Source organism: Cervus canadensis, chromosome 1 (genome assembly GCF_019320065.1).
Source record: "Cervus canadensis isolate Bull #8, Minnesota chromosome 1, ASM1932006v1, whole genome shotgun sequence".
Classification (NCBI taxonomy): domain Eukaryota; kingdom Metazoa; phylum Chordata; class Mammalia; order Artiodactyla; family Cervidae; genus Cervus; species Cervus canadensis.
Window position 1 is genome coordinate 23,492,407 of NC_057386.1, and position 14,511 is coordinate 23,506,917.

Sequence of the window (14,511 nt, forward strand, 5' to 3'; positions counted from 1 at the left end):
CGTAGCCACTGCTGAGTTTTCCAAATTTGCTGGCATGTTGAGTGCAGCACTTTAACAGCATCATCTTTTAGGATTTGAGATAGCTCAGGTAGAATTCCATCACCTCCGCTAGCTTTGATCATAGTGATGCTTCCTAAGGCCCACTTGACTTCATACTTTAGGATGTCTGTTTCTAGGTGCATGATCATACCATTGTGGTTATCCGGGTCATTAAGAGATCTTAATGAACTTGTATAGTTCCTCTGTGTATTCTTGCCACCTCTTTTTATTATCTTCTGGTTCTGTTAGGTCCATATCGTTTCTCTCCTTTATTGTGCCCATCTTTGCATGAAATGTTCTCTTGGTATCTCTAATTTTCTTGAAGAGATCTCTAGTCTTTCCCATTCTATTGTTTTCCTCTATTTATTTGCGTTGTTCACTGAGGAAGGCTTTCTTATCTCTCTTTGCTATTCTTTGGAACTCTGCATTCAAATGGGTATATCTTTCCTTTTCTCCTTTGCCTTTCCGCCTCTCTTCTTTTCACAGCTATTTGTAAGTCCTCCTCAGACAACCATTTTGCCTTTTTGCGTTTCTTTTTCTTGGGGATGGTCTTGATCACTGCCTCCTATACAATGTCATGAACCTCCATCCATAGTTCTTCATGCACTCTATCAGATCTAATCCCTTGAATCTATTTGTCACTTCCACTGTATAATTGTAGGGGATTTGATTTAGGTCATACCTGAATGACCTAGTGGTTTTCCCTGATTTCTTCAATTTATACAGTGCTGTTCGTCAATTATATCTCAATAAAACTGAAGGAAAAGAACAAACACATGTGTTTACTTATGCTGGGCATCTCTGTCACTCAGGATCTAGTGCTCAGCACCAGGACAGCATAATCTGTTTCCCTAAATATCTGCTCTGAGACTAGACACTGTCCAGGCCCCAGAAAAATGCTTCTCTATTCCTCTTGCCCTGTGTTCTCAAAACAAAAGACGGTTGCATCCAAATGCACTGAAAGTCTGAGGACAGTGCTTTGAAATGTAGGTAAGATTTGAGCAGCAAAGTGCTTAGGTAAAAGAAAAAGACATTTTTACATTTGTCAAATTCTTCCTCTCAAATAACAATAGTCTTGCTCACTACCTAGTGTGTATTTTCTTGCCTTTTAATGCATGGTTACAAAAGTGCTAGAAAATTAGTATGCTATTCACAATTGCATGTGTGACTTAAGAACATTTAAAAATAGTAAGCAATTTTTATTCTTTAATTTTTATACATGTGGTTCTATGCTTAAGTTTTCAAAACTTAAATCTAACTATAAAAACAACAGCTTTACAATATTTTGGATTTTGCCTTTTAAAGATAAATTTGTCACGGTAAGAGGATAGTGAAAGTCATTATTCAGTCATGTCCGACTCTTTGCAAGCCCATGAACTATATAGTCCATGAAATTCTCCAGGTCAGAATACTGGAGTTATGCTTTTCCCTTCTCTAGGAGATCTTCCCAACCCAGGGATCAAACCCAGGTCTCCCACATTGCAGGCAGATTCTTTACCAGCTGAACCACAAGGGAAGATAAGAATACTTAGTGGGTAGCCTATCCCTTCTCCAGCAGATCTTCTCAACCCAGGAATTGAGCCAGGGTCTCCTGCATTGCAGGCAGATTCTTTACCAACTGACCTATCTGGGAAAATTTTACTTTAACAGTTTGCTAGCTTTAGTTATTATAGCTTTTACATGTATTAAAAATAATTAAAATATACTTTAAATATTGAGACATTTAATTTGTCCCAGGCCTGGTTCCCCACTCCTCCCCAAAAAACTCTGTCTTCCTCATGAATTGCTTGCAGCATGGCATGTGGGGCCTTAGTTCCCTGATCAGGGATCAAAACTTTGTCCCCTGCAGTGGAAGCATGGAGTCTTAACCAATGGACCACCAGGTAGGTCTCTTGCATTCTTGATACACGGAGATAGAGGTCATGGCAACTGTAGCATCTTTGAACATCCTCCAGCAGGGACTGCTGTGATGTGCTGCAGTTACCATCAGTAGGCTCCAGGAAAATCTTCCTTGTTCCCAAGATCTGGAACCTTCTACTCCAGCCAAGACTCCAAGAAGAGTTCTTAAAATGGAGGATGTTTGCTTAAACCATGAGCCAGTTCTCCAAGAAAATTTCTCTAGGAATAGATCAAATTCCCAGAGAGTGTGTGTGATTCCACATCCTGGTCTTACTATATTGGATCAAGAGAAGCTGAACCACTAACCAAGCCGATTGTTTCTCTTGGAATGTGAATTGAATCTGAAAACATCAAGTGGGTGACTGCACAGCGGAGTGCTCCCATATGCTATTTGGACTGGGGAGCAGAAAAGTTTGCTAGACTGCAGTGAGAAAAGGAATTCAACATAAGCACAAAGAGAAGCTGAAATGAGAGACTTCTGGCAGCCTTCTGGTTCTTGCCTGAGGTCTGGCTATGGTCCTGCCCCGGGGTTTTGTGAAACACTATATCCTTATAATTCTTCTTTTTTCTTAATTTGAGTTGCTTCCTGTAACTTACAAGCAAAGTGTCCTAAATAATACAACTATTCTGTGTATCAGTGTGTTTTCAAAACAGGCATAAATAAAATGTTTTCTCTTTGGGTAGTTTGGAAGCCAAAATCAGGTCGTAAAGAATAACCCCTGCATGGGCCTCCCTCCAGTCTTGAATTTCAGACACAGTCTGATCCAAGAGCAGCCTGGATCAAACCAATAACAAAGGTATCCTTCCAGGACAGTGAAGGGTCTCTGCTACTTCCTGCTAGACAACAAATTCCTGGACTGATGGACATGCCTGCGTGCTAAGTTGCTTCAGTCGTATCTGACGCTTTGCGACCCTGTGGACTGTAGCGCCTCTGTCCATTCTCTGTCAAGAATACTAGAGTGGGTTGCCATGTCCTCCTCCAGGAGATCTTCCTGACCCAGAGACTGAACCTGTGTCTCAGGTCTCCTGGATTGGCAGAGGTGGGTTCTCCCATCCAAGTACTAACCAGGCCTGACCCTGCTTAGCTTCCGAGATCAGACGAGATGGGACGCGTTCAGGGTGGTATGGCCGTAGACCAGAGGTGGGTTCTTTACCACTAGCGCCACCTGCAAAGCCTGAGACAAATTGGTGCAAATAATTGTGTGGGCCTCCAGAGGCAGCTGAGGTCCTGTCCGTTTCCCCTCTACTAAGTCCCACTCCCCAGCTCTGGAAAGGAAAATTTCTATGAGTTTCAGAAAGCAATCCTGTTGGCTACTGGGCTAGTGGTCTTTTTCTTGAATACATGAGGTGTGTCCATTTCATGTGACTGAAGTAGAAGGATGGGGGTTTGCCTCTTTTGGATACTCTCCCTGACTCAGGAAGTTATCTCCCCAACTGTTTTTTGATTATCAATTGACCAACAATATGTACAAGCCACTATAAAGGGGATCTATAAGAATGCATTTGTCTGCATGTACCAGAAGCTTGACCCAAACTGTCTTAAACTGTCTCATATATAGTTTGAAGCCCAGAGGTGGAGCAGACCACAGGTTTCCTGTCATTGACAGGAATAGGCATTAGGGATTCCAAGCCCTGGCAGTGGAGGGGGCACCTTGCTTAGCCCATCTAGCACTGCCCAGAACAATCCAGGTTCTTCTAAGAGGAGTCACCTTGTCCGTTACATTCCTGTTCCCCATCTGAGTGAGCATTGGGCAGGGTGACCTTTCTGAGGCCTCCACAGCCATAACTGCCTACTTCCTGCTCATGCTGTTCACAAGTCCGGGATTGGCTGCAGGAGTTAAAACACATTAGCTGTTATCAGCCAGGTTTTTTGTTTTTTGTTTTTATCAGTCAGATTTTTAAGGAAACGATTGCCAATGAGATCTCATTGGAAATTCCTTTCTTTTATTTCAGTCCAGACATCTTGTCTAGACAGTCTTGGAAACTAGGAAATCCATTCTGGTAACCACAGGTCTCCACACCTGGCCTTTGCCGTGATACTATCATCTAAGTTACAGTCATCTAAGGTACAGAGAGACCATTGATAATCTCTTCACCCCCAGGTTTTTCCTCTTCATGGGTAGAAAATGTTTAAAGCACTGCAGTGTAATAGGCTAGGCTTTTGCTCCAGTGGGTCTCCTGCTAAGTCTTCTGTCTCTGCTGGTGCTTTCTCCCAGGGGGTAGATTTCAGCTTTTCTAGTCCTAAAGGCTCCACATTACAGGACATCCAGTAAACCTGGATTGCAAGCCACTCTTAGCAAAGCCATAGTATACCTGCTTTAAAACAGGCTGCCTCAGCCTAAAACTCTGTATCATAGGACCATCATGAAAATGGCATGAAATCACCAACACGTGCCAACATCCTGTTTTTTTTCCTACCATTTGCCATTATTAATATTGATGTTGATATTGATATTGATATCCTACAGTCTTGCTAGGCCCATAGTCTGTGTTCCAGACCCCAGCAACAGTTTCAGGATCAGCTTCCAAGGAAGTCACTGCTGTCTACCCCAGTTTTTCTGCTCAAACCTACACCTAATGACCTTCACAGTGTTTTTGTCTATATACAGCTCTTTTTCTTAATCCTTTGTCTGGATGCTTCAACCACCTTTCTGGCCTTCAGCCTCCCTGTTCCAGCTTCAGACGAGTCTGCTATATAAAACCTATATCCCTGAAACCTCTTTAAATTTTACCAAGGTATTATCAGTTTTCATTATGTAATTGAGTAGTCTGTATAACTGCACAAGCCCCTCTATCCCATGTGCTTGGAAATATCCCTGATCTCTGCATGTAAGAACACAGGTATTAATAAAAAGAATAATTTCGACTTGATTGAAACTAAAACCTCTGCTATACAAAAGACACTATTTTTCCTTGGTTGTGTGGCTTGTGGGATCTTAGTTCCTCGACCAGGGATCAAACCCAGGCATTCAGCAGTGAAAAGGTAGAGTCTTAACCACTGGACCACCAGAGAATTCTCAAAAAGACACTATTAAGAAAGTAGAAAGACAAGCCATAGACTGGAAGAAAATATCTTCAGTATTTGACAAAGGATCCAGATACATTAGGTTCAAACTGGAAACAACCCAAATGTCCATCAACTGAAAAATGAATGAACTGGTATATTCATAGAATGGAATACTCAGCACTGAAAATCATACTGCTAGTATATAAAATGACATGGATGAATCTTGAAAAAATGTTTAGCAAAAGAAGTGAAGTGAAGTGGTAGTTACACAGTCGTGTCTAACTCTTTGTGACTCCATGGACTGTAGCCTGCCAGGCTCCTCTATCCATGGGATTCTCCAGGCAAGAATACTGGAGTGGGTTGCCATTTCCTTCTCCAGGGTCTTCCCAACCCAGGGATTGAACCCCGGTCTCCTGCGTTGCAGGGAGATTCTTTACTATCGGAGCCACCAGGGAAGCCAGACACAAAAGATACTGCAAAACAGTATATGAATACTATAATAATAGGCAAAACTAATTTCTGATAATAGAAACCAGAGTAGTGAAGACTGGAAAAAAGGATCAGTAAAGACTGGGAAAAAGGATCAGAGAACTTTCTGGAGAGATGGAAATGCCCTATATCTTGATCTAGTCGGTGATCATACAAATGTATACATTTGTAAAACATAATTGATTTCTTCAGTTAAGGTATGTGCATTTTCCTTAACATAAATAATATCTCAATAAAATGATTTTTAAAAAGTGAGGTGGAGGGCTTCCCTGGTGGCTCAGTGGTGAAGAATCCACCTGCCAAAGCAGGATGCACGTATTCGCTCCCTGATCTGGGAAGATCCCACAAGCCACAGAGTGACTAAGCCCATGTACCACAACTATTGCGCTTGCACTCTAGAGCCAGGGGACCACAACTACTGAAGCCCGCGTGCCCTAGAGCAATAAAAGCCACCACAAAAAGAATTCCGCACACCACAACTAGAGAGTAGCCCCCACTTGCTGCAACTAGAGAAAGCCAACATGCAGCAATGAAGACCCAGGGCAGCCAGAAAAAAATGAAGTGGCTCAGATTTCCTCATCAGAGCCTGGGGAATGCCAGGCTCAGAGCAGGGGGCTGGACAGGAAGGGTTGGGATGTGGCCAGTGGAGACTCAGGGCATGTCACCCTGCGCAAGTCGGCACTGGTGGCTTCCCTGGCATAATCAGGGTTCGCAAGGCAAGATAGTGACTTGTGGCAGATCTCACCTATCCTGGGTGGCCAGGAAAAAGAGCAAGGCTCATCCTATCCGTTAACTGTGAGCATCTGAGCATGGTTACAGGAAACGGACTGAACAGCCTTGAGAGTGAATAGGAACGCTTTCCACCTTGACCACTCAAAGCATTATCGTCCCTACTCCATGGTCTGTTCACTTACAGGCTCGTAAGAGATGGGAGAATATCTTTAAAGTTCCTAATCCTGGACTTCACCCCTGTTTTCTTAAACCCTGGCCTCATTGTACTTTCTGGGGTACAATCTGCCCCAGTTCACCCCTCAGTCACAGGTGCCACAGCTGAAGCTACGCTAACCCCACCTCCAGCAGAGCCCTGAACTCCCCTAGCTCAGGAGCCACCTTGTGGAGGCTTGAGAGTCTATCCTCAAAGATGCCATGAGATGCCATATTTAGGATGCCACACACAGCAGGTTAAAAGAAACTAGTTATACTGGGCCAGGGAGATTACATGTTGTCTCTGTTATCCTTTATATATATATATATATATATATATATGTATATGTGTGTGTGTGTGTGTGTGTGTATTTTAAATATATATGTATTTAAAAATAAATATATTAAAAAAAATATATCGTGTGTATGTATGTGTGACACTAAAGGGTCTCTGAACACAGAACTAGATTGTAGTTTCTTCTTCCTAAGTTCCCCTGTGCCCTCTAATGGGGTTCAGGGAACATGTCTGTTAAGACACTAGCCACGCTCAAAGATAAGCAAGTCCCAAGGAATTCATAGCCCGACCAAGGAGGAGAGGGAGGGAGGATGGGAGAGACTGAGCCACAGAACACAGTTTCTTATAATTCCAATGAGTCATGACAAAAGTTGTAAGAGAAATGATTCTTTTACATCCCTCGGGGAATGAGAAAGTAGGGCTGGTAAGGTTTTGTTCAAGCTGAGAAAGAAGGTGGAAGGAATTGCAAAAGAAGAACTAGGGACTAGAGTAGGGAGAAGTGGGAATAGGAGGGCAGTGAATCCTTCTCTTTCATACTGGAGAGAGGAACTATGCATATACTTTCAAAGGATATAATCACCCTTTAGGAGTTTCTGCAGTAGCTTTTGAAAAATTAATTGCAATACACTTTAGCCTGTACTGAACCCTTGCAAGAAGAAACTAGACGGGAAGGCTGAGGTCCAGAGCTGCCCAAGTCATTTAATGTTAAGTCAAGTAGATATTATGTCACTCCAGCCTCGAGAGAGGGATACCCTTATCTCACCATAGAAACTCAAGGGGAATTTGGTTATTTCTTCAAAAAGGAAAATCGTTAATGTTTCTTCTAACAATATATAAGAGTTATATACGGGGGGTGGGGGTGGGGTGGGGTGTGGGGGAGAAAAGTTCTCGTAAATTTACTCCCAGGAGATAACTGTCATCAACAGACCTTTTTGAATTTGGACTAAGCAGGTTCTTGACTATATGTAACAGAAAAGGACTCTAGGTACCTTCCACAGAAAAGGGGCTTATTAGGAGGACCTTACATAGTTCATAACAGCAGAGGGAAAGCAAATTCAGAAAGATGGGCAAGAATGAAGGGAAACTAGGCAACCAGGAACCTGCCAAGGTCAGGATCCTGGACAATCTACGAAGGATGCTGTGTCTGCTGCCAGGGGATACGGCATGGCCGCCATCACTGCCTCTGAGACCTGGCGTCACAGCCACCACCAGCAGCCAGCTAAGTTCTAAAATGTTGCTGCTTCTGGATTCTAAGTCCAGTTGCCCAGGGTAAGGACACACACTTTCACTCTGGCAGCCAGGAGCCTGGAGAGTATATCGCACAGTTCTGCTGTCAGCCAGTCCCATACAGTGTTGAATCCCTCAAGAAATCATATGACCCAGGGCAAATATTCATTGTATCTGTATGCATTCAGCTTTTCTGTTTGTGTATAAGTGAGATTTTATTACACACACGAATTGGTAAGTAGATTTTTGTTTTGGTTTGTTTAGAACAGTGTATCTTTTCATGCCAATATAATAATTTCCCCCTAAATTCTTGCACAGTATGTATTGTATAGATACTGTCAACATTTATTTAATCAATTTTCACACGATGGACATTTATTTTTATTCTTTACTATTATAAACCACACATCTGAGAACATTCTTGACCAACTGGCACTCATCCTAGTAGTCCCTAAGCATAAAGTTCCAAAAGTGAAACTGCTGAGCAAATGGCCTATAAAATTATCTGTCACCAGATCGAACTTAGGAGACACTATCCATTTACACCTTAACTAAAACTTATAAGAAAGTCCAAAATCGACTATCTTTCACTGATCTGCTTCTAATTTTGTTAGAAGGAACCATCCACCAAGAGAGGGAAGTGGAAATGAGACGTTCTGTACTAATTTCTTGGCGCTCTAGCCACGTGGAACGCCAAGGAATCAGGTGCGGCGCACTTCCTGGCAGCGATTCGCGCTCGGGGCACCAGGGCCTTGAACCGCATTCGCCCCACGTGCCAGTCGGCTTCCCTCCCGGCTCCGCCAAGATAACCTACCCAGAGCACCTTCTGCGTAAATAAATAAACAACACGAAGACCAGGATGGGAGCGCCAAGCCTCCTGCTCGAGAGCTGGAGGTCAGAGCCGGCCGTCTCAGGTCCAGCATTGCTAAGACCGATCCCGGCAGCCTGCCGCATTCCGTGCTTCCCCAAACTCGGTGAGGACCCCTGGGGGACAGCAGAGAGAGAGAGAGGCGACAAGCAATGACACCCCGGGACCGGAAATGTATGGGACGCCGGGGATGCAGAAGCCCTCGCCTCTCCGCTTTGGCCCGCTCCTGCGGCTCGGGGCCCAGAGCCCACAGTTCAGCGCCGGCGGACACTGGGCATCTACTACTGCTTTCCAAAGGCAGCCTCACGCGCCCGCTATGTGGCTTGAGAAGACTCCCGGCCGCCTAAAGCAGCCAGCAGGTCCCATGGTGTAATGGTTAGCACTCTGGACTTTGAATCCAGCGATCCGAGTTCAAATCTCGGTGGGACCTCACCAAACCTTTTGGTTCTCCAATTCCTATTTTGGAGGCCTCCAGCGGTAGTGGGTATCTCGTGCTGTGCCTTCTCCCCAGTGACCTATCGGACCGCGGTTTAGGCTCCCTCGGTCTTGCTCAGGATGCGTTCTTTTCAGGGTCGGCTTGAAGGTTGCCGCACGCATGCGCAACAGCCCGGGCGGAAAAGTAAGCGTGTCTGTGGGGCTCGGAGCGGGACTTTACCCCGTAAGGACTGCCAAAGGCGCCCGGAGGGTCTCCAGCATCCTGCTTCCGGCGGGGAGCGGCAGCAGGCTTCGGGTTTAGGAGACGCCCCCTGCCCGCGCAAGCTGCCTGGAATCCTTCTTCCCATTGGCTAACGTGCCAAACATTCTGCTCTGATAGCTGGGAACTAAATGACCGGCGCTAGCCGAGGGTGAGGGAGTAACCAGCGTGTGTTTGGGGATCGCTCCGCCCGGAAGTCGGTCTGATACTGAAATGTGTCTGTCTGGATTGTCCGCCACACGGACGGCCGACTTCGAGGTTGTTTGTCTTTCGGTCGGGAAAAAAAAAAAAAAAATCCCTTAGTCAAGGAATCCGTTCTTCAGTTCGTTTCGGCCGGTCAGGCTATCTGCCAGCGGTTTCTCGTCGTATCGATGGGCTGTTTCTCCCGAGCAGACGATAGGAATCTCCGTGGGATTCACCCACAAGGTTGAGCGAATCTCTTTTGGCGAATTTGTCCAGGGTCGGTATTTGGGTGCTGAGCACGCGCACGTGATTTGCAGGAAAGGTTGTACCTCTGGGATAGCCGCGAAGAGAAGCGAATGGAGTGTTGTCTTCTGGGTTGGTATCTGGGTTTTAAGAGCTGTCTGTCTCTCGGGAATAAGTGACGAGGGAGCCCGCTGACGCATTTGTGATCTCCCTACAGGGTGACTGGCACTGTGATTATGTGGTCCCGCGCCTTGGGAGAATGCCATGGAAACAGAATACTCGCTCTGCTCTTCCTTTCTCTCATCCTGAGCACCCTTCCTCCCCAACCCACCCCACACACTGCTTAAACATTTGAATGGATTTGTGTGTATGGGCGATCCCAGCTTCAAAAATACCTAGGCATGAGAGGTGGGAGGATCTGCACTATCAAATATTAAAGTTTATTATCAACTCTTAAGCTGTAGGAATTAAGACAGTGTGGTACTAGGGCAGAGAAAGACATAGGAGTAGGACAGAATAGAGAGCCCAGATACAGATGCGCAGGTACTTGGACAGTGATCTGTGGTAAATATAGTACAACAGAACGGTGGGAAAAGGGCCTTTTTTCAATAAATTATTCTGGGATCATTGAGTGTCCATATGGAAAAATATGAAATAAAATTCCTCCCAGTGTACAATAACACAGCAATACATTCTAGATGAATTATAGTCTTTAATGTGCAAAAAAAGCAATAAAGTTTTGGAATACAACGCAGGGGAATATCTTCATGACCTCAGGGTAGAGAAAGTCTTAAGACACAAAAGATTCTAAAATCTTGATATATATCACCATATTAATATGATATTCTATGTTCTTATCAAAAGACCCCAATAAGGAAGTGAAAAATTAAGCCATAGAAAAGGAAAATATATTTGTAATGCATAACTGACAATTTGTATCTAGAGTATATTAAAAACTCCTAAAATTCAATAAGAAAAAAGAAACCTAATGGAAAATTACAAAAGACTTGAACTGGCACTTCATAAAAAAAAAAAAAAAGGAAATCCAAAATAATCGATACATATGAGAAGATGGAATGCATCAATCATCAAGAAAATGCAAATTAAAAGCCCAGTGAGATACTATTATACACTTACCAGATTGACTATGCTGAATGCTGGGTTTCCCTGGTGGCTAAGATGGCAAAGAATCTGCTGCCTGCAATGTGGGAGACTAGAGTTCGATCACTGGGTTGGGAAAATGCCCGGAGGAGGGCGTGGCAACCCACTCCAGTATTCTTGCCTGAAGTTGTACATGACTGAGCGACTAAGCATACAGCACATGCTGAATGTTACCGAGATTATGGAATACTGTGAATTCTCAAGAGGAGTAAGTTGGTGAGAAGTTGAACATATCATACCATATAATCTGGCAGTTTTGCTCTTGTGTGTGTGTGTTAAGTCGCTTCAGTTGTGTCTGATTCTTTGTGACCCTATGGACTGTAGCCACCTCAGGGGGCTCCTCAGTCTGTGGGATTCTTCAGGTAAGGATGCTGGCGTGTGTTACACCAGGGGATCTTCCCAACCCAGGGATCAAACCTGAGTCTCTTACGTCTCCTGCATTGGCAGGTGAGTTCTTTATCACTAGTGCCACCTGGGAAGCCCAATTCTACTCCTGAAAGAAATGAAGGTCTCTCAGTCGTGTCCAACTCTTTGTGACCCCATGACCCTAGCCTTGCAGGGTCTTCTGTTCATAGAATTCTCCAGGCAAGAATACTAGAGTGGGAAGCTGTTCCCTTCTCCAGGGGATCGTCCCAACCCAGGCCTCGAACCCAGGTCTCCCAAATTGCAGGTGGATTCTTTACCATCTGTGCCACCAGGGAAGCCCTAGACAGTGTATTTATTCCAAGACAGCATATTAAAATGAAGACATCACTTTGCCTACAAAGGTCTGTATAGTCAAAACTATGGTTTTTCCTGTAGTCATCTATGGATGTGAGATTTGGACCATAAAGAAGGCTGAACATGGAAGAATTGATGCTTTCAAATAGTGATGCTGGAGAAGACTCTTGAGAGTCCCTTGGACAGCAAGATCAAACCAATCAATCCTAAAGGAAATCAACCTTGAATGTTCATTGGAAGGACTGATGCTGAAGCTGAAACTCCAATACTTGATACGAAGAACCAAGTCATTGGAAAAGTCCCTGATGCTAGGAAAGATTGAGGGCAGGAGGAGAAGGGGACAACAGAGGATGAGATGGTAGGATGGCATCACCGACTCAATGGACATGAGTTTGAGCAAACTCCAGGAGATGGTGAAGGACATAGAAGTATATAGCATGCTGCAGTTCATGGGGTAACAAAGAGTCATACACCACTTAGTGACTGAACAACAACAACATATAGCCACAGAAATGTTTGCTTTTTTGCACTTAGAGACATATGTAAGAGTGTTTTTGTCAACATAATAGCCAAAAATTGGAACTCAAATGTCCACCTACAGTAGAATGGATGAATAATTTGCAGTAAGGCCACACATCACACAGCAACAAAACAAATGGACAACTCCATGCCACAAAAGAAGATAGGTAGGAAAGGGTAAATAATGAATTGTTCCATTTGTTTAAAATTTCTAAACAGGAAAACTTTTTTATTGTCTAGAGCTGCAAACTTAAATAGTAAAATTATCCAGCAAAGCAAAGAAGTAATTCACATGTAAGTGAGGGTGTGGAATATTTTGGGGAAGAGAGAGGGCTGTGGTCTTCCAGGGGTACTGATACTATTGTATTTTTTGTCCTTGGGTGGAAATTACATAATTTGTTCACTTACAAATTTTTGTTAAAATGCACATTATGTTGTATGCACTATTCTGAACCTGTGTTATATTTCTCAGCTTAAAAAGTCAAAAAGTTGGAGAAGGAAATGGCAACCCACTCCAGTATTCTTGCCTGGAAAAGTCCATGGACAGAGGAGCCTGGCGGGCTGCAGTCCATGGGGTTACATGACTGAGCATGTGTGCACGAGGGTGGAGGGAGATGGGTTGGCAGCAATAAACTGGTAGAACTAAAAAATAAAATAAAATAAAAATAAGAAGTCAAAAAGTGATAAACAACAAAGTCCTACTGGATAGCACAGGGACCTATAGTCAATATCCTGTGATCGGGGCTTCCCCGGTGGCTCAGTGGTAAAGAATCCTCCTGCCAATGCAGGAGATATGGGTTTGATCCCTGGTCTGGGAGGATCCCACATGCTGTGGAGCAGCTAAGGCCTTGTGGCACAGCTATTGAGCCTTTAACTCTAGAGCCCCAGAACAACAACTATCGAGACCACACACCACCTCAAGAGAGGCCACCACAATGAGAAGCCCACACAGTGCACCTAGAGAGTAGCTCCCACTTGCAGCAACTAGAGAAAAGCCTATGCAGCAATGAAGACCAAAGATAAAGACCAAAGCACAGCCAAAGATAAATAAAATTATTTTTTAAAATGTGTCCTGTGATAAACCATAGTGGAAAAGAATATGAAAAAGAATGTATTAGTATATATGTGTGTAACTAAATCACTTTGCTATACAGCAGAAATTAACATTGTAAATCAACTATACTTCAATAAAATAAATTAAAAAACAAGACAATACTCCAGTATTCTTGCCTGGAAAAGTCCATGGACAGAGGAGTCTGGTGGGCTGAAGTCCATGGGATTATGACTGAGCATGTGTGCACAAGGGTGGAGGGAGATGGGTTGGTAGCAATAAAGTGGTAGAACTTAAAAAAAAAAAAAAAAACAAACACAAGACAATAAACAAAACAGTCAAAAAGTACCTGCCTAGAGACATGTTTCTGCCCTGGTCATAGATGAGGAATCTGAGATCAAAGTTTGTCCACACAAAAAAAGAAAACACAACAAAGTTTGTCCGCAGAGTGGGAGTCAGGATAAAGCTCCTCTCTCAGTTCTGAGCCATCTGAACCATATTCAGAGGATCGGGTTCGATTCTAGGGATCACACAAAAGCACTGATAAATTTCATCCTGCTGCTAACTGTGTGACTGCATTTGGGTAAGAAGTTTAAATGCTCTGAAATGGTAACTCTGTGTGGTGATAAATGTGTTAACTAAATTATTGTGATAATCATCTGGCAGTATATAATGTATAAAATCATTACTGTTGTATACCTAAAACTTATACATTGTTATATTTCAATTATATCTCAATAAAGCTGGAAACAATATTCTGTGCCTCATCTGTAAAAGGATAATAACAGTGCCTTTTACCTAGCAGTGCTGTGAGAGTTAGTAAAATCGTAAGCAAAAAGCTCTTTTCTCTGTGTCCCATCCACGATAGGTTTAGTAACGATAACTGCTAGACAGATAACCAGAATAATAAAAACTCAGACTCTTGAGAAAAGAATAAATGCTCATTATGGGAAGGAAAATAAAATTTACAGGACACTTGTCAGTTGTCAGTTTATTTGCCTAGTTATTCCTAGTCTTGGTTGTAAAAGAGGCAGAGAATGAGCACTCACGGGTGGAAGTTAAAGGGACAAATGGGAAGAACTTTTTAACAATCTGAGCTGTCCATCAATGGAACAGGCTTGAGAAATTTTGAGCTTTTGGTGACTGGAAGCCTGGAGTCAGGGAGCTCAAGGTCTTTGTCTCAGGGGTGTAG

At 43.5% G+C, this 14,511-nt stretch overlaps 1 non-coding gene across 1 annotated transcript; it reads left to right on the top strand.

The window, feature by feature from the left end:
- Positions 1-9,106: 9,106 nt before the first annotated feature.
- Positions 9,107-9,178, top strand: TRNAQ-UUG. The gene has a single exon. It is a non-coding gene; the product is annotated as a tRNA-Gln (tRNA).
- The last annotated feature ends 5,333 nt before the right edge of the window (positions 9,179-14,511 follow it).